Source organism: Corylus avellana, chromosome ca5 (assembly GCF_901000735.1).
Source record: "Corylus avellana chromosome ca5, CavTom2PMs-1.0".
Lineage (NCBI taxonomy): Eukaryota > Viridiplantae > Streptophyta > Magnoliopsida > Fagales > Betulaceae > Corylus > Corylus avellana.
In genome coordinates, this window is record NC_081545.1 from 17,011,632 (window position 1) to 17,030,884 (window position 19,253).

Sequence of the window (19,253 nt, forward strand, 5' to 3'; positions counted from 1 at the left end):
CCTTGTTTGCGGCCATGGATGCTAGCCAGTTGGAGTAGGTGTTGTCCTCATGTTCCAGTTTTGGGAAAAAAAGGCAGCAGAGAATTAAGAAGGTTAGTTTGCTCCATAAACTATGATGCGAATAATGGTAGTGCTAGCCACGGTAGAGTGATGGGGGAGGGCTGCTAATGGTTTTTTATGAAGCCTAAGTTGTTCTCTTGGAATGTAAGAGGATTGAATGAGGCTGACAAGGATATAAGAGTTAGAAATCTTCTTGGACAATGGAAGGCAGATATTATTTATTTACTGGAGACCAAATTGGAGTTTATTTCCAGCAGTGTTGTACATAGCTTGTGGGGGTGTCAGCATTTGGATTGGTTCTACTCACCTTCTAGAGGGGCTTTTGGTGGCATTTTGGTTGTGGGATAGGAAGGTGGTGGAGAAGATTGAAGAGTGTATTGGGGAGTGTACAGTAGCTTCTTTTAGATACATCGAAATGATTTCTCCTAGGCTTTTGTGGGGGTTTATGGGCATAATTCCGATCGTGATAGAAGGTTATTATGGGAGGAGCTGGCTGGTTTGCTTGGTTGGTAGAATTTGCTTTGGTGCATTGGGGGTGACTTCAACGTTACCTACTATGGTGCATTGGTAGACTGAAGCTTGCTTTAGTTTCGGTATGATGGAGTTTTCTGATTATATTTCTGAGTTGGGCCTCATGGATCTTCCCCTTGTTTGGGGGGTGGGGGGGGTCTTTTACGTGGTCTTATGACAGGGACTCTCCCTCTAGGTCAAGAATCGATAGGTTTTTTGTCTCTTCGGATTGGGAAGTTAAGTTTCCCGATCTTTTTCAAAAAAGGCTGCTAAGATTGCGCTTAGACCACTTTCCCATTCTCCTTGATTGTGGTGATTCTCTGAGAGGCAAAAAATATTTTAAGTTTGAGAATATGTGCGACTTAAGGCAAAAGGTTTTGTGGACAGGGTAAGGCAGTGGTGGTCTTTCTATTACTTTCATGACTCTTCTAGCTTCATTTTGGCTAGGAAGCTAAAGGCATTGAAAACTGATTTAAAAATCTAGAATGAAGTTTAAGTTTGAGAATATGTGACTTTAAGGCAGAAGGTTTTGTGGACAGGGTAAGGCAGTGGTGGTCTTCCTATTACTTTCACGACTCTTCTAGCTTCATCTTGGCTAGGAAGCTAAAGGCATTGAAAACTGATTTAAAAATCTAGAATGAAAAGGTGTTTAGCAATGTGGAGTTTTTAAAAAATCTCTTCTGGTCATGTGTTTTGGATGGGTTGGAGGAGGTGAGAGCTTTAGTTGATGAAGACAAGTTGAGGAAAACCTCGGTTATTAGTAAATTGGAAAAAAACTTTATTAATGGAGGAGATTAGTTGGAGGCAAAAGTGAAAGGGCTCTTTGGCTAAAAGAGGGTGACAAATGCACTAGGTTTTTTCATCAGGTGGCAAACTCAAATAGGAGAAACAACTCCATTGAAGCTCTGGTAGTGGATTGGTTATTCTCTTCTGGCCAATCTATTATCAGGGAATATGTTGTGCGATACTATGATAGGTTGTTTACAAAACAGTTCAGTTGGATGGCCTTGTTTTTTACTCCATATCTACAAAGGATGCATCGGGGTTAGAGAGCCCGTTTGAGGAAGTTGAGGTTTTAAGGTGGTGAAATATATGAACAGTGATAAGGCACCAATGCCTGATGGTTTTTCTATGGCTTTATTCCAAGCTTGCTGGGATGTGCTCAAGGCTGACATTATGGGGGCGTTTCATGACTTTCACACTAGTAGTAATTTTGAAAAAAGTCTTAATGCCACATTCATCCCAAAGAAATCCGGGGCTATTGATCTTAAAGACTTTCGGCTTATTAGTCTTGTGAGTGGAATCTATAAGATTATTGCCAAAGTGCTTGCCAATAGGTTGAGAAAGGTTGTGGAGAAGATTATTTTGAAATCTCAGAATGCTTTTGTTCAAGGTAGGCAAATCTATGATTCAGTTCTCATTGCAAACAAATGTTTGGATAGTAGAATCAGATTCGGTGAACTAGGGGTGCTTTGCAAACTAGACATTGAGAAGGCATATGATCATGTCAATTGGGATTTCTTGGCATATGATCATGTCAATTGGGATTTCTTACTTGTTAGTAGTTGTGGTTTTGAGGAGAAATGGCGCTCTTGAATAGCGCATTATATTTCTTCGGTGTGTTTTTTCATTTTGGTGAATGGGAGGGAAGTCCATTCGGTTTCTTTAGTAGCTCACGTGGTTTGAGACAAGGTGATCATTTTTCTCCATTTCTCTTTGTTATTGTGATGGAGGCTGAGTAGAATGGTTTCTGCCATTGTTAATGGGGTCTTCTTTCTGGATTTTCTGTGGGGTCTAGGCAGTTTGGGGTGGTTGACATCTCTCATTTGTTGTTTGTGGATGACATTTTGGTTTTTTGTTGGGCTAAGCCTGATCATCTTTACTTTCTACGTGCTTTATTTTTATGCTTTGAAGCTCTCCGGTTTGAAGATAAATGTGGCTAAGTCGGAATTGGTTTCCGTGGGTAATGTGGAGAATGTGGATGGGTTGGTGGGCATTCTAGGCTGCGGTGTTTCTTCTTTGCCTTTGAAGTATCTTGGTCTTCCGTTGGGGGCCTCCTCCTATAAGGCCAACGCAGACCGGAAGATCTTAGTTGTCCTTGGGATGGAGTTATTAAAAAGATCTCCGGTTGGCAAGTTGGAAAATAATGTACTTGTTTAAGGGTGGGAGGGTTACCCTCATCAAGAGTACGCTTTCCAATTTGCCAACGTATTTCTTGTCACTCTTTCCTCTCCCTATGGGTTGCTAATTTTATCGAGAAGCTTTATCGAGATTTCTTATGGGGCGGGATAGGAGAATGGTTCGAATTCCACTTGGTAAGCTGGTCCAGGGTTTGTTCTCCGATCTTTGAGGGTGGGTGGGGGTTTGGAACTTGCTGTTGTATAATCGTGCCCTCTTAAGGAAATGGCTTTGGTGTTATGTGCATGAGAGAAGCCTAGTAGAGAGTTGTAGTTGACTCTAAATGTGGTAGTTCGTGGGGTGGGTGGTTTTCCAACGAACCACTCCTTATGGCTAGGGTTATAGAAGAATATTAGGAGGGGTTGGGGATTGTTTTCAATTCACACCATTTGAGGTGAGAGATGGTGCTAAGGTGAGTTTCTAGCATGATTTGTGGTGTGGGAACATGGCCCTCAAAGAGGCTTTTCCAGATTATTTGGTATTGCTTGCACTAAGGATGCTTTCGTAATTGCTCATTTGGAGCTTTCTAGCGGTTCCAATTAGTGGAACGTAAGCTTTGTTAAAGCGACTCATGATTGGGAGGTGGATTTTTTTGCCTCAATTTTTAATTTGTTGTACTCAGGTAGAGCAAGAAAGGAAGGTGAAGACAAGCTTTGGTGGATCCCCTCATAAAAAGGGTTGTTCATTGTTAGCTCCTTCTATAAGGTCCTTGTTTGTAATGGTGACATTCTTTTTCCTTAGAAAAAAAATTTGGCGGACCAAGGTTTCTTTGAGAGTAGCTTTTTTTGCTTGGTCGGCTGCCCTAAGAAAGATTCTTACCATGGATAACCTTAGGAAGAGGCATGTCCTTTTGGTTGATTGGTGTTGTATGTGCAAGATGGATGAGGAGTTCGTGGACCATCTTTTTCTACATTGTGAGGTAGCTTGTGCATAAAGAGTGCATTTTTCAGTTGTTTTGGGCTTTCTTGGGCTAATGTATGTTTGTTAGTGGGCAGACTGTAGCTCTTAGATTGCTGCTATATAGAAGATAGTGCCTTCTTGTCTTTTGTGGTGTCTCTGGAGGGAACGCAATGATAGATGTTTCGAGGATCGCGAGAGGACGTTGGCGGAGCTTGTCCTTATTTTCTTATACGCTGTATTCTTGGACATTTGCTTTTTTAGCTTCCTTTGTGCTTAGCTTTTGTGATTTCCTTGTTCTCTTTTCTTCTCCTACTTAGGTGTTTATTTTGTATATTTTCTGTGTACCCAAGTTGTGTCTTTTGCGTTAGATTTTGAGTACTTGTAAAAAAAAAATGTTTTTGAAGTTGCTTTTCAGCGGTTAAAAAGTAGTGGAGAAAACACAGTCGGGTACCTCTGACTCTGTAGAGCAGGATGGAACTATAAGAACATGCTGATGCTAATTTTTAAGATGAGGATAGGATTTAAATGATATGCATGCCTGGCCTCCTTTTCCCCTCCCGAGATCTAGAATCTCTGTGCATTTACATGTAGTGGAAATTCCAGGCGGTAGGAGCCAGTGGCTATACTCGGGCAATTTTGACCGGTTATCTCAAACCTCTACGTTTTTTTGGATGGACAATCTGCTGTTTCTGGTGCACAAGGAATTGCATGAGATATATAACGCTTGATCTTAAATATTGTATTAAGCTTCCTGTTGTAGGTTCTGGGACACGAGGTATCATCATGAATTATTGACAGACACTAGTCAGATTTTGTTCTAACTCTTTTATTTTATGTCTGTGGTTGAATTTCTATACACCCATTGTTTGACATCTATGAGGACCATGACCAAGCTCCAACTATAAGCTCTTTTCCATGTTTTAGATTTGCTCAGTTGGTGATTTTGTTGGCAATACAGGTTAATGTTAACTTGGCAGGGTTACCTGCTTTGGTTTTGCCCTGTGGATTTGTTGAAGGGGGAGTTGCAGGCCTCCCTGTTGGTCTTCAGATGATTGGTGCAGCATTTGATGAGGTATTGTATTCTTATGTAGCAATAGATATTTTGATCTTAGAATTACTGCATAGTCAGACCTTGTTCTTCTGGTCCTTTGTAAGTGAGATGGGTTGCAACCTGTTATAGTTTTTCACTAATTAATTTAGTAAATGATTATTGAGTTAGTCTATTAACGAAAAATTAGAAAATTGGGGAGTGGTAAAAGAAGAATAATCTTTACTTTCAATGTTTTTTTTTAGATAAACTTTACTTACCAAACTAAACCTCTTTTTTATTTATTTATTTATTTTTTTATTATTATTTTTTTAATGAGCTCACTATTCAAAAGTAACCCAACTGATGAGTGCTTAATTGATAATTCCACAGGGACCAAGTTGGTCCAACAGCTTTTATTTAATAATCTCAAAGAGTTAATAATTCATACTTGATATCTTAGGGGTTTTGTCATGTTTGAATTAACTATTAGCACATGTTTTGTGCTAATTGTTCGTGATTTACAATGAAACTTATACGTTAATAGATGCAAGGAGAGTGAAAAGATTACTTCTGAAAAGGTGGTGAATACCGAAGGCGTCCGCTTGCAAATTATACAGCACAACATTTGCATACCTTACCTGTGCTTATTGTAGTCCTCCATCATCATAACATTGAATAAAGGGCTGATATTAAGATTCGAGTGATGTTTGCAGGAAAAATTGCTGAAAGTGGGTCATATCTTTGAGCAGACTCTTCAAAATTGTAGATTCGTCCCTCCACTGATAGAAGATGACAGTGCATGGTAGCAACCCTAGGAAGGATCTTTGATGAGGATTTGAAAACCTAAGCCAATTTGTGACACCTTTGTATCCATTGATTGAAGATTCCGGAGTCATCAATTTGAACATGACAGCATGCAGGGGCCACTCCATTGATATAAAACAATTTTGGATGTATGATATGATATTGATAGGGGGTAGCATTGCCAATATTTTGGTATTTATTGGCTTTATTAATTAGAATTCGAATTTTCCTGGAACAGGCAGTTTCTGAAGCCATGTTTCCTCAAATGTAAAACTAAGATAGATACAGGTGATGATGAATGATGATACGGAAACCCAAGATCAAGCATTTATGCCCTCTTTTGATGGTTCCAGAATCCAGATGGGCCAGTAATGTAGTAATCTTGTGGAATTTCTGAGTTACTTTTAACTGTTAAGTGATAATAATCAACTTGATTAGATGCCATTTAGTTTTTGGGCTTGCCTTCTCTTCTCTGCTTTGTCAAAATAATATTCCACTCTATACAGCATTGAAATAATCGATGTGAGGATATTTCTCACAACTATGTTCTATTATTGTGGACCAATCAAATCATCTGCTTCGTGCCAAAATTTATTCTTCCAATAATTCATAGTGGTTACAAGGTACCAATCTTATTAGAAAAAAATATATGCTTTTTGGCGTAAACTATTCGAAAATAAATGTGAAACAATAATTAATGGATATCTATTTATCCTATATTTTTAGTTTGAGTTAATATGATTGTGTAACAAAAAATAAAAATAAAATGATTTTTTTTTTCTTCTAATAATAAGAATTTCATTTCTTAAAGGAAATATGTGAATAATATAAGAAATTAAACAAAAGGATTTTTCAGAGTATACTTTGATAGGTCATGAGTAATGATATACCCTTTAAAAAAAACAAAAAAAAAAAAAGTAATGACATACATCATTTTTGTTTTTCTTCTAATTAGTTAATAATGTACTATATCTCTCTTTCTACGACGCTCTCATCTTCCTCCCCAAGACATAAGACTTCATTTCCAAGCCTGGCTAGCATCCCTATGCCTCCCTTGCACTCATCGCTGCCTCATGCGCCTCCACTTGGCCGGCCATCACTTTCGGGTGAGTAGATCTCATGCGCCTGCTTATGGAATTCACGCTCTCTGTGTCCTCTCCATCTCCGCTGCTGGTGCTATTGTTTTTTGAGTTTAGTAATTTATTTATGCTGCTTCTTTGTTTTTTATTTATGTTGTTGTTTCCTTACAGGTGTCCGAGTAGGGTTGAAGGGTAATACCCCTATTTGTGTCCCTTGCTCTCGGGGTTCAGGTAGGGTTAAAGGATTTCACGACGGTCATGCCCTTACTTGTACCTTATCTAACAACCTTAATTGGTGACCTCTTGTTTTAATGTTTGTGCCAAGAATTCATAGGGTCATGTTATTTATTTGATGCATTTCATTTTAATTTATGTTTACTCGGACTGTTTTGACACTTATTGTTGGGCTGTCCAACCCTTTATTTTTGTTTTATTTTATTTATTTATTTTTTTGTAGTTCTTCTTTGATGTACCTATAAAAAATAAATGAATCCTTGTTGTCCAAAAAAAAAAAAAAAACAGAACTGTTAATCAGTCGACGTTAGCCAAAAAAAACAAAAAACTTATGAACACACACGTATCAAGCTATGGAGACTCATCAAAGCTTTAGAGAAAGTCTCATCTAGAAATGATCAACAAACCTGAACTCTCTTATTGATTCCTAAAACCATTGATACATCACCTTATAATGCTCTACCAACTCACTACAAAACAAAACCTATATAGGACACAATTACCAATCAAATCCTAAGGTCATCATAAAGAAAGTTCTAACATCATATAGGACTTACAAAAAACTAAGAGAAAACACTCCAGACAACCTAAGAGCAACTAGATTAACAAGCACAACTTAACCTAGCACAAGAAGATGAGGAACACAACCAACAACCACCTTCAAGGAGGGATACCCAAAATAGAGAAGTATGCACACTAGGATTCTAGAAGGCATAAAGAGATATTCAAGACATAATCAAGACCCTATATGCAAGCGCACACATTGAACAAAAAGGTTTTGAAACAAAAACACAAATTTTGTTGATAGAAACACAAAGATTGAGGAAAAACACATCTCAATCATATTTTGAAAAACGACATACTTGCTTTTCAAGAAAACAAAACAAATACCCCTTTCAAAGCAACCCAAAAACATACTTGTGATAATCATATGAATGAGAGTACCAATTTCAGTCAACATGTGTACCAAATGCACAAGAATCATACAAGACATATACCTTCAAGAATGACCAAATAATAGATTAGAGACTAAACACAAAATGAGAAACAGACAAAATAGGACAAATACACATTGAAAGGACAAAAACAATCAATAATATAATACCAAAACAAGAAAACTCAAAACCCCAAAATAAACTTAGTTTTCAATAACTTTAAAAAACCAAACAGTCCCCAACAAGCTCAAGTGTTTGAAGCCAAAACAAACTCCATACTCAATAAATGCTAATCAGTAAAAGTATAAATCCAACAAATGGAAGACACATGAGCAAGCATTTAGAGAGATCAAGAACAACAAGCAATCGTTCAAACAATAAAGGTCTATAAGCCAAATAAGGAGAAACTCAAATTTCAACCAACAACGAAGGAAGAGAAGAGGCTTAAACTTGATTGAGAATGATTGAGAACGAAAGGCTTGACAAGTGATTGGAAACACAAAGACAAAACAAAAAACCCTTGGGGGAGAGAGCTTGAGTGAAGCAACAACAATACAAAGAGTGTTAGGCGTTGTTACTATTTGTCTTCTAATTCTCGTTTTAACGAATACAAAACATGTTAAGACGAGAAGAAGAGAATAGCACAAAAACACCTAGTAATCCCATTTTGACGGAAAAAGATTCCCGTTAAAACAGAACACTAAACACATTCCCGTTAAAATAGGAGAACACTCTCGTTTTGAAGACAAGAAACAATCCTCTTCATCCCTTTTCCCTTTTTAAAAACAACCAAGCTCAAATACTCTCACCCAATCAACGTGTGCACTTATAGCAAACACTTATTAAAACATGAGAAAACCATCTCATAAAAAACAAACATGATCTTTAGTTTAGTCCAAGTATGAACAAACATGATGATTTATCAAAAACATGCTTATGACAATGATGCAAATGAATAGGCTAAAACATGTCATTGTGATGTGTGTGAATCATTTCACAAGAGAGGGCACAAGTCACATACACATGGAGCAATCACATCTCATAAGAAAAATGGCAACTCTTAATGCAAAAGTCAAACCCTTTTTCCTCAACTTTAATAAAAAGTCATACACCCATTCCTCTTCAATTGTCCAAGAGAATTTATACAAATTAAATCCCATGGGTGTTTCACCTTTTTCCGCAATGATTATGACATTGGCTCTTTCTATAAGGATTTCAAAAGCAAATTTATAAGAATGTATTTTGTTACAATTTTGCTAAACATTTGATCTTTGATCATAATTTGCTTGTCATTGAAAGAGGTGATGCCATGAACAATTAAGTTTTGAGGTTGACTAGCTAGGTCAATTTGCATAGGGAAAACCAAAAATACTCATAAGAGTTTTTGCCCAAACTAACAAATGTGAAATCCCTCAAAACTTGTGAAAACAGTGTGCATAAATACGACAAGGCTTAGAATGAACATAAGCTTCAAAGCACACACACAAACTCTCAAACCATCATATAAGACAACTCCAATAACTAACATAACACATGTTAGTAACAATGAGAGATTCATAAAGAGCACAATAAGTGTTTGAAGAAAGTACTCAACAAGATCTAGGGAGAGAGCACAATAAGGCTTATTGCATATGCTAAATGCAATCGTCTCTCCCACGAAAGCGGATTTATGTTCCATGCTTTCATTTTGTTTTTCATTTTGTTTTGCTAAGGGACTAGCAAAATGTAAGTTTGGGGGTATTAGATGAATGCCAAATATTGCATATTTGAGCCCCTTAATTTGCATTTGTTAATCCTTTAATTTTATAATAATTTGATGTTTTGTGCTAGTTTTGGTATTTTAGCATTTTTGCAGGTTGCTGAGTGAAAAGTGTGGATTTGAGATGATAAATACAAAGTTTGGAAGTAAGCCACCAAGGAGAGGCATCGAGTGCATCTGTACTCGAGCATAGGCACCGCAGCGCTGCCAGAGGAGACATTATTGCAAGCGTGAGTACGCTCGAGCGTACTGTCCATGCGATCAAGTGCACCCGCGCCCAACATCAAGCTATCAACGCGTACACGCCTGCATCGAAAGTGGAAAGTGCATGCTCGAGTGCGATCGAGCGCACTCGGCTGACCTGGAAGCGCCGAAACCCTAATTAGCTTTATAAATATTATAGTTTCTAGGGAAACAAAAGGCCGTCATACTGAGGCCGTCCAGGGGATTGCTAGGAACGATTTTTGGAGAGAATAGGAGCTAAAAGGATAGGGTTTTGTAGTTTTTTTGGTGGTTTCAATTGGAATTTTCTCGTTGTAAGCCTCTAAACCTCTATTAACTCCTACATTCTTGTATTTTCATTCATTTTCATGAGAGGCTAAACCCCCAACTAAGGTGGAGGATGAAGCCTCACAAATGATTAGCAACACATGATTTTGATAATATTTTTCCAATGTTATGAGTTATATCTTCCATTGTTCTATTTATATTTCAATTAATTGTAAATCACTTTTAATTGATTGCTTGTTTTAGTTGTTATATATTGGATATCCATTGTCTTTCGTTCAACGGATACATCGGATCATTCGGTTTAAGTTGGATATCCATTGTGATTTGTGCAAAGCACGGATACATTGGATGTTTTGAATTAAATCAGGTATCCTTTGTGATTTGTACAAAGAACGGATACGTTGGATGATTTGATGCATTTTTTTTGCAAAAACAAAACATACATAAAATGTGTCGTTTGAAATGTCAGAAAATATTGATGAACGTGAAAGTTGTTGCTATAAGTTTGTGAGGGCTGATTCCAATACCCTAGTATTTTATCCATTGTTTAATTTCATTTTGTTTCAATTTATGTTTGTTTATTTTTAATTTACAAAACCCCAAAACTTCGGAACTAGGTTAAAATTTAATTAGTTTTGATAGAATTTTATTTACACGAACACAATTCCCTGTGGATTCGACCTCGCACTTGCAAAAGTTCTATTGCAAACGACTCGTGCACTTGCGATTACTTTTAAAACTCACAACAGTTCAATCTATCTATTGACCAATAAGTTCACTTTGTGAAGATGAAATTAAAGGGGCAAGAAAGAGTTTGATGGCACAGTGTTGAAAAACGTCTCCACCTCCTCCGACAACCACCTATCTCCGATTGGGGGGAGATGAAGTTGCAAGAGAAATACCTACCACTTGACTATGAAGATTCAATGTTTGAAGAATTTCTCTTACTTAGGCAATGGAGCTCAACATTAGATGAACGCACACACCATAATCATGAATTGAGCATATGAAGCCATTTGGGTGAAACAGAATGATAATCCCTTACTTGATATAAAGCGGGCTTTTGTGAAGACATCTGAAGGGAGTTGATGTAACGACCCAGGGAAAAGCACTAGCCACATCTGCGCTATTACTCCAAAAGGACTAGTCAATTTGGAGCTTTCTTAGAATTTGTTATAAAGCCTAGTTTCACCTAGTAACTAGGCAATGTGGAACTTAGTACCCATGACTATCTTTATATACCACCCACTCTATGTGGGTTTCTCATCTTCCCAATATAGGACAGGGGTGTTACAAACTCCCTCTCTTAAATTCCTGACATCCTCGTCAAGACCACGTCTTGTAGTGCTCCAGTACCACATGACCTAGCGTTACTAGGTGGCTTTAATACCACTTGTAACGACACAGGGAAAAGCGCTAGCCACATCTACGCTATTACTCCAAAAGGACTTGTCAATTTGGAGCTTCCCTATAATTCATTATAAAGCCCAGTTTCACCTAGTAACTAGGCAATGTGGGACTTAGCACCCATGATTATCTTTATATACCACCCACTCTAATTGGGCTTCTTCTCATCTTCCCAATATAGGACCGGTGTGTTACAAAATATGTAACACCCCGCTTCAAGTGGTGTGATATTGTTCATTTTGGGCCAAGCTCCCACAGTTTTATTATTGGGTTTATCCCCAAAAGGCCTTATACCATTTAGAGAGAGTATATTCCATATAAACACATTATTTTTTCCATGCCCAGGCAATGTGGGATGTCACAATCACCTACTCTTAGGACCCAGCATCCTTGCTGGCGACCCTCATGGGCTTGTGCACGCTCCCCCCATCTCAGGCTGGGCTATGGCTTTGATACCATATGTAACACCCCTGCTCCAAGTGGTATGATATTATCCGCTTTGGGCCAAGCCCGCACGGTTTTATTATTGGGTTTACCCCCAAAATGCCTCATACCATTTAGAGAGAGTATATTCCATATAAACACATCATCTTTTCCATGCCTAGGCAATGTGGGACGTAGCACCCATGACTATCTTTATAAACCACCCACTCTATGTGGGCTTCTTCTCATCTTCCCAATATGGGATCGGGTGTTACAAACTCCCCCTCTTAAATTCTTGACGTCCTCGTTAGGGCCATTTTTTTTTCTTCGTCATACAGTGCTCCAGTATCACATAACCTGACCTTACTAGGTGGCTCTGATACCATTTGTAATTGTTGTGACAAATACTGCCTAAATTAATAGATAATATTTGCTACGTTTTAACTCGCAAGTGCACAAGATCAAATGATAATATAGTGTAGCAAGTACGAGATCGTTCCCACGACTATTGTTGATTTTGCTTAGAATTTATTAAAATATCAAGATTGTCACTAAATTGATATTATGAAAAAGAAATAAAGATAAATGAAAAGGTAGGGCTTTGATATCCACCACTAATCATACTCAATAATATAACAATATGCCAATGTTCCAATCATATTATGAATATTTAAAGTTTGCCAACCTAAGGGCATGAGTGTATACTCCTTAAGCTATGAATTTCTCTAAGCAACGAATTAGGCATGGGTGTATACTCTAACTCTTTTCTTTGTTAAAGGATTTAGCATGGGTATATACTAAGTTGTTCTTTAAGAAAGCATAAATGTATGGAAATCGACAAACACATGGAGCCTAGGGCATGGGTGTATACTTCCGGTTTTTCATGTTGATTAACCCAAGAACTCGTGAGGAGATTATTTTGTCACTGTATTAAGCCCAGGACTTGATCATCCAAATTGACTTAAATAACTAATACATACCACATGCATATAATGGCCGATTCACACATATGAGGAACTCGATAAAACAGGAATTAATCAAGTTAAACATCACAATATGATTATCGCAAAGGTGCCAATATTGAAATTTTAAAGAAACATAATAAGGGCTTCAATCTAGGCCTACTAAAGTAATTAGTTACACATAATTAAAATAAAGGGAAAAGAAAGAATTGAAAACCGCTCCTAGAAGTAGCCTCCAAATTCCCCTATCCAAAGTTGTATGGAATTGTGTCTCCTCAAATGTGAGGCTTAGAGGTCTATTTATAGGCTTTGGAATACTCTAAAAATTCTAAAAACCCTAGTAAAATCGTAGGGTTTAGTCCTAGTGCAACTAGGACTAGAAAAACCCTAATATGGAAAGCAAAAGAAGTCTGGCTACAGCTGTCTTTTCTCCAGCGCATTGGTGTGATCAATTGCAGCCCGTGTGCACTTGATCACACGTCTGCGATCGAGTCTCCCCTTGTGCACACGAGCGCACACCTTGCTCGCTCGTCTGGACCTCTCTGGTAGTGCGCTTAATTGCAGGTCCCCTGCGATCAATTGTACTATCAGAACCTCTACAAAAACATAGAAAACACATAAAAGAAATAAAATAGCACAAACTAACAAAACTAAGGAATTATCAAATATAAGTTAAGAGGCTAAAATACATATATTTTAGCACTTATGAGTAACGACTTAAGGAAAAGTGCTAACCACATCTGTGCTATTACCCCAAAAGGACTAGTCAATTTGGTGCTTTCCTAGAATTCATTATAAAGCCCAATTTCACTTAGTAACTAGGCAATGTGGCACTTAGAACCCATGGCTATCTTTATAAACCACCCACTCTATGTGGGTTTCTTCTCATCTTCCCAATATGGGATCGGGGTGTTACACTATGAGAAGCATGTTGAACAGAAAAATTATCACCAAATGAAAAATTTATGCTTCACCCTCAGTCTTTAATATGCAAATATCCCATATAAAACAGTAACTATATATATATATATATATATTAAGAAATAAAATAAACAAAAATGAAAACTAAAATAAAAACACAAAACTAAACAAAAATACCAAAAATTAAAAAAAAAAACAAAAACAAAAAACAAAAACTGAGACTCAAAGACTCACAAAACGGACTAAACATAGGTTTGGCAAAATTTCAAGTATTGGTCCGTTTTGGTGCAGTCAACGAAGGTGCGCTCGAGCGCAGGATAAGTGGGATTGACCGCAGTTGCATTGATCAGTGAATGATGCGCTGCCCATTGCGTGCATGCGCTCGAGCTTGCGCAGGAAATGGTCGAGCGCAAGTGTGTGAATTCCTCTGCTGTTGCTGTCTACTGCGCTAGTGCGCTCAAGCATAAGTGACTTGCGCTCGAGCGTATGTCTCCCTTTCGCTTGAGTGCAAGATGCACAGGATATAGTGGGGGCGCACTTCTTCTTGCTTCGTTGTGCTCGAGTGCGCTCGAGCATGCTGAAGTGAGCTCAAGCGTATTGCGCCTGGTGCGTTCGTCTGAGACTGCAAACAGCAAAAAAACATTACATTTCTCTTTTTTTTTAAAAAAAAAATTTAATTTGCAGAAATAAATAAAATCAAATCAAATTGTAAAAATTTAAAAAAAAAAATACTAACTAAACTAGTAGAAAAATAAAATCAATCTAGGCAAAAATTTAAGTTCACAAACAAAACAATTCCCGGGCAACGACGCCAAAAACTTATTATGAGTTTTAAAAGTACTCGCAAGTGCACGAGACGTTTGGAATGTAGCTTTCGCAAGTGCGACGCCGAATCCACAAGGAATTGTGTTCGTGTAAATAAACTTCTATCTAAACTAATTAAATTTTAACCTAGTTCTAAAGTTTTGGGGTTTTGTAAATTAAAAATAAACAAACATAAATTAAAACAAAATGAAATTAAACAATGGATAAAATACTAGGGTATTGGAATCAGCCCTTACAAACTCATAGCAACAACTTTCACGTTCATCAATATTTTCTGACGTTTCAAATGACACATTTTATGTATGTTCTATTTTTGCAAAACAAATGCATCAAATCATCCAAAGTATCCGTTCTTTATACAAATCACAAAGGATACCTGATTTAATTTAAAACATCCAATGTATCCATGCTTTGCACAAATCACAATGGATATCCAACTTAAACCGAATGATCCGATGTATCCGTTGAACAAAGACAATGGATATCCAATATATAACAACTAAAACAAGCAATCAATTACAATTAATTGAAATATAAATAGAACAATGGAAGATATAACTCATAACATTGGAAAAATATTATTAGAATCACGTGTTGCTAATCATTTGTGAGGCTTCATCCTCCAACTTAGTTGGGGGTTTAGCCTATCATGAAAATGAAAGAAAATACAACAATGTAGGAATTCATAGAGGTTTAGAGGCTTGCAATGAGAAAATTCCAATTGAAACCACCAAAAAAACTACAAAACCCTAGCCTTTTAGCTCCTATTCTCTCCAAAAATCATTCCAAGCAACCCCCTGGACGGCCTCCGTATGACGGCCTTTTGTTTCCCTAGAAAACTATAATATTTATAATGTTAGTTAGGGTTTTGGGGCTTCCAGGTCAGCCGAGTGCGCTCGAGCACACACTAGGTCCGCTTGATTGCACTCGAGCATGGACTTTCCATTTTCGATGTGGGCATGTACTCGTTGATGGCTTGATGTTGGGCACGGGTGCACTCGATCGCATTGTAACGCCCCAATATTTGAACTAGCAAATATCGAAGTCGTGACGCTGCAACTTTAGAAAATACAATCTTACAGCGGAGTATGTATATTTTTTTCTTTTTCTATGACCTAGGAATAACTTACACAACACATTTGAGCTGACTGAAATACCTCGAGGTGATATATTATTAAATAAAATAGAAACATGGTTTTCATTACAACATATGTATACACTAGGTGTACCAAATATATGCCACAGACGGCACCTAAATTAACATAGTAATATCTATTAAGTTTACACACATCACCATACATAATAAAAGCGATTAACATAAATGAGACTTGCTCCATAGAGTAAGCATAAATCCTGCAGCAGATGGTCTATCAACCATCAAAACCAGTAAAAGGACCATCGTCCTCACTTTCTATCCCTGCATCAAGATCTATGTAAAGATGACGTTATCATATTTACATAGGCAAACAAGTGAGTAATCTATTTTCCTAGATATAAAGACTAAAAAGACTAGTTTGAACAAATAAGATTAAAGACTAAAATATATAATAATGAATGAGTTGTGAATGCAGCGTAATGACAGATTAGTTTGTGTTTTATGATAATCTTTCTTCAAACCTCTTCTCATGAGCTCTCAGCCCGCTTACGTCCGTTATGTCCCTCACACTTTAGAGGTTTACTTGTTTGGTGCTGGCAACTACACCGCCCCAGCTTAGTTATATATTAGGCCTGTTGGACGGTTATATACCCCCATCCACTGAGATACCGACAGTTCCTCGCGGCAATCCACCCAGCTTGTTCTTAAGGTGGCTATCTTATCAGCCCATTTTATTAGACACATTATGCAGCAGTTGTATTGCAAAATTATATCAATAAGACAAAATAAGAATTCCTATAACAATAAAACAAAGCTAGTACTCAGTAAGTATATCCATACTTACTCTCCTTAGTGTAGTATTCTGCTCCACTTCTGCATATAATACATACATACAAACAATACTTAGTTCATTCTCCAATTATATCATTGTTTAAAGACCCTCATCTTTTTATATTTATTTATTATCCGTCACTTCATCTTTACTTACTCATTTTATTATATTAATCTAAGATAATTACTTATAACAAGCTTTATGCCTGAATTCATTTTTGGTGACGAGGCTAATGGCCAGTATCACTAAATACAAACAAGTATTATAAATAATATATATAAAACATGACTCATATTTTGGAGATTAGACCAATGGTCCGTACCTACCAAAGTATGAATCAAAATTTAAATGACAATAAAAGAAATGACTGAATGTAAATACTGAATTCATATTCTGGGGATGACCGCCAAAAATATGATTTAAAATTTAAATGACATAAAAGAAATAACTAAATGTAAATAATGCATATTTTGGGGATGAGATCAAATGGTCCTTACCGCCAGAAATATGAACATAAATTTAAATGACATAAAAGAAATAATTGAATGTAAATAATGCATATTTCGGGGATGAGATCAAATGGTCCTTACCGCCAGAAATATGAACAGAAATTTAAATGACATAAAAGAAATAACTAAATGTAAATAATGCATATTTCGGGGATGAGATCAAATGGTCCTTACCGTCAGAAATATGAACAAAAATTTAAATGACATAAAAGAAATAACTGAATGTAAATAATGCATATTTCGGGGATGAGATCAAATGGTCCTTACCGCCAGAAATATGAACAGAAATTTAAATGACATAAAAGAAATGACTGAATATAAATACTATAAAGTAAATAATATATAGATAATATTATAAGTCCTTAATTGATTTTGTCCACTAACTCTTTATTATTAATTCACTTGTATCCATTACTTTATTTTACATTATACGCTTATTGGGTCTTTAAACAATTAAATGAGAACAAGTGATAAAAGCAATAAATCATGATATTTATACAAGAAACACTTACCCAAAAATCCTTAGAAGTAAAGCTCCACCAAATCTTCTCTAGCTAGCTAGTTTAGAAAAACATTTGAATACTACAAGAAAGATTTTAGGCTATATGGTTTTTGACTAGAACTAGAAATAAAATGAAAGGAGGAGCAAACAATTTTACTTGTTCTAAGATTGTAAAAACTTAAGTGAAAGTGAATTTAGCTAAAGCTATATTTATAAGAGAATGAATGGTTAGGATTTATTTTTACACATTTGATCTAAGGGTTGAGATGTATTTAACCAAAAGAATGAACCTAGTCCATATTTCATGCTCTATACCAATTAGAATTTTCGTCCAAAATGAGGGCAGTGTATTCCGATCCATTTTTCAATGTCCAAATGTACTCCGATTGACATGAAATTTTGAGAGTAGATAGAGGACTCCGAGACAAACATTTTATATTTTTGGTTCGACTTCATCCGAGTTTGTTTGAGTCTATTTTTGGCCTATACAAAGTTTCCAATTCAACTTAGGCTTTAACTATTTTCATTCCCACTTGGCCACTTGCCTTATTAAATCATTATAATCATGATATTTACTATAATCATCATTACTAGAAGACTTTAAGCTTTCAACAAAGGTGGCTAGCCTTGGTATCTTTCTTTAGCAGTTTTAATCTCATTTAGACAGTATGAAAATTAAGACACTGCTTTTTAGGCTAAAAAAACTGAAAAGCTTCAAATTAATTTATGACTTCGCTAAACAACAATATAAATAATTTATTCACTAGATTGGGTTTGATTATGCCCATAAACATATTAGTGAAGCTAAATTTTAGAATTGAAGTAATATACATAAGAGGTCAAAAATCAATGTAATATACCTTTAACACTAAATAGTTATTTAATATCATTAATCCACATATCATTGTTCTAATTTATCGATTATATTTTTAATCTATTTAATATTATTTAAATAAAAGTTTTAAAATCTAGGTCGTTACACGCATGGACAGTGCACTCGAGCATACTCACACATGCGATAATATCTCCTGTAGTGCAGCGCTAGTGCCTATGCTCGTGTGCATATGTGGTCGAGCATAGGGCTGTTGGGCTCGAACGCAAATGCTCTCGAGCGCCAGCCTGGTGCACTCGATGCCTCTCTTGGGTGGCTTACTTCCAAACTTTGCATTTATCATCTCAAATCCACACTTTTCACTCAGCAACCTGCAAAAAAGCAAAAATACGAAAACTAACACAAAACATCAAATTATAATAAAACTAAAGGATTAACAAATGCAAATTAAGGGGTTCAAATATGGAATATTTGGCACTCATCATGAACCATTCAAAATAATCCCTCTAGGGAGGTGAGCCAATCTTGAAAAAAAAATTGTTTGGGGTGAACACCAATTTCAAATGCTCAGCAGAATTGGTGTTCACCCCTAACAAAGTGGTATCAGAGCCTTTTGGTTCATTATCAATGTGGATTTCTTGTGTAAATTAAATGGAAGAGTCATCCCACAGCATGGTTAAACTAACATTCAATTATTGAATTTGGAAGACTTGGATGGAAGATATTTTGTATTGCAAGGAGTTGTTTCACCCTATTGTGTTGCAAGGTGTCAAACCAGTTACTGCAACCAACGATGATTGTAAGAAATTGAATAAGAAAGCCGTTGGATGTTGTGCCAAATACTACCTAATTTAATTGATAATAATTGGTACGTTTTAACTTGCAAGTGCACAAGATCAAGACAATAGTTTAGGGTGCAAGTATGGGATCATTCCCATGGGGATT

At 36.5% G+C, this 19,253-nt stretch overlaps 2 long non-coding RNA genes across 2 annotated transcripts; one reads left to right on the top strand and one right to left on the bottom strand.

The window, feature by feature from the left end:
• The first annotated feature begins 747 nt into the window (after window positions 1–747).
• On the top strand, window positions 748–5,935 carry LOC132181505 (uncharacterized). The gene is made up of 2 exons (XR_009440261.1): window positions 748–4,720; window positions 5,392–5,935. It is a non-coding gene; the product is annotated as an uncharacterized LOC132181505 (long non-coding RNA).
• A 9,747-nt stretch (window positions 5,936–15,682) lies between these two features.
• Window positions 15,683–17,507, bottom strand: LOC132183343 (uncharacterized). The gene is made up of 3 exons (XR_009440399.1): window positions 17,487–17,507; window positions 16,478–16,506; window positions 15,683–15,966 (listed from the first exon to the last, which is right to left on the bottom strand). It is a non-coding gene; the product is annotated as an uncharacterized LOC132183343 (long non-coding RNA).
• Window positions 17,508–19,253: the final 1,746 nt, after the last annotated feature.